Source organism: Cebus imitator, unplaced genomic scaffold, assembly GCF_001604975.1.
Source record: "Cebus imitator isolate Cc_AM_T3 unplaced genomic scaffold, Cebus_imitator-1.0 Scaffold339, whole genome shotgun sequence".
NCBI lineage: Eukaryota > Metazoa > Chordata > Mammalia > Primates > Cebidae > Cebus > Cebus imitator.
The window spans coordinates 971,002-973,028 of NW_016107654.1; the positions used below are offsets into that span (position 1 = coordinate 971,002).

Here is a 2,027-nt window from a genome sequence, read left to right on the forward strand (position 1 = left end):
GTGTTTTAGTAGAGACGGGGTTTCACCATGTTGACCAGGATGGTCTCGATCTCTTGACCTCGTGATCCACCCGCCTCGGCCTCCCAAAGTGCTGGGATTACAGGCCTGAGCCACCGCGCCTGGCCTTATTTTATTTATTTATTTTTAGACGGACTCTGTTGCCCAGGCTGGAGTGCAGTGTCTCAATCTCTGCTCACTGCAACCTCCGCCTCCCGGGTTCCAGCAGTTCTCTGCTTCACCCTCCCAAGTAGCTGGGATTGCAGGCACCCGCCACCATGCCCAGCTTAATTTTTTGTGTTTTTCATAGATACAGGATTTTACCATCTTAGCGAGGCTGGTCTTGAATTCCGGACCTCGTGATCCAACCCAACTTAGCTTCCACAGTGCCGTGATTACAGATGTGAGTCATTGCACCCAGCTGTATGTTGGTAGTATTTGTATTTATTTATTTTTGAGACCGAGCCGTGCTCTCATGCCCAAGCTGGAGTGTGGTGGCACCATCTCAGCTCACTGCAACTTCTGCCTCACAAGTTCAGGTGATTCTCCTGCCTCAGCCTCCAGAGTAGCTAGGATTACAGGCGTGCGCGTAACTACACCAGCTAATTTCTGTAGTTTTAGTAGAGTCGGTTTCACCACGTTGGTCAGGCTGGTCTCGAACTCCTGACTTCAGGTGATCTGCCCACCTCGGCCTCCCAAAGTGCTGGGATTACAGGTGTGAGCCACCACGCCCAGCTGTGTTTTTGTAATGTTTTTAAAAGAATAAATTAGGCCTGCTGCAGGGTGGAGAGGCGGGATAGTGTGGGGCAGGAGGACCGACCCCTGGGGCCTGGGGTCTGTGGCCACGTAGGATGCAGTCCCTAGAGGGCCAGAAGAGCTGGGAAGTGGGGCAGGCAGGGCCGGGGGAGTGCCGCCCTCCTCCGGCCTGCAGCTGTCGGAGGATCCACAGTGACGGCTCTGTTTACCGGTCGCCATGGTCCCAGCGGGAGGGTGTGTTACCACCAGGCGGGGGCATCAGGCAGACAGTGTTGACGGCCTTAAAGGACCCGGAGGCCAGCCTTTGTGGGAGGCCTCACCTGCCTGGAAGGACAGGCGCATGGGCGCTTCCTCCCCCTCTACAAGGGCCTCACTGATTCCACTCAAAGGGCAGGGGAGCTCCCCTCACTCCCTCAGTCTCCCCAGGGAGCCAGCCAGGCCTGTCCCCTACAGCTGATGTCAGGTCCAGAGGCCATCCTAGAATCACAGGTTTGTGGGAACCAAAGCTCTAGCTGCTAGGGGTTCCGTTCTCACTGGAGCCCACCCCTGAGGCTCCCCCACTCCCAGAGCAAGCGGTCATCTCCCTCAGTCGGTGAAACCCAGGCCTAGGAGGCCTAGGAGCTTGGCAGGTAGCTGGGGCAGAGGACCCAGGGAAGACTAGGGGCCAAGGGGGCAGAGGGAACTGAGGGCAGAAGGGACAGAGCCACTGAAGAAATGGCCATGGGGCCCCTCAGGCCTCATCTTCCTGACTGGCCACACACCTCCTTGTCCCCTAATGAGGTCTGACCAGGGCAACTCGGAGGCGCTGGGAAGAGAGGTGCCCCCATCAGGGCTGCAGTTCTCGATGGGAGGATGTGACTGGTCACAACAGCAGACTCAAATGAGCTCACGCCTGCAATCCCAGCACTGTGGGAGGCTGAGGCGGCGGATTGCCTGAGGTTGGGAGTTTGAGACCAGCCTGACCAACATGAAGAAACCCCGCTTCTACTAAAAACAAAAGTAGCTTTCTCTGCTGCGAGCTTCCAGAATGACAAAGAAAAGAAGGAACAACGGTCGTGCCAAAAAGGGCCGCGGCCATGTTCAGCCTATTCGCTGCACAAACTGTGCCCGATGCGCGTCCAAGGACAAGGCCATTAAGAAATTCGTCATTCGAAGGCCGGGCGCGGTGGCTCAAGCCTGTAATCCCAGCACTTTGGGAGGCCGAGGCAGGTGGATCACGAGGTCAAGAGATCGAGACCATCCTGGTCAACATGGTGAAACCCCGTCTCTACTAA

The 2,027-nt window shown here is 56.8% G+C and overlaps 1 protein-coding gene across 1 annotated transcript in view; it reads right to left on the minus strand.

The window, feature by feature from the left end:
• The window catches only part of C8G (complement C8 gamma chain), a 618,926-nt gene that overhangs the window by 334,883 nt on the left and 282,016 nt on the right, over window positions 1-2,027 (minus strand). The gene's annotated exons all lie outside the window — the stretch shown is intronic.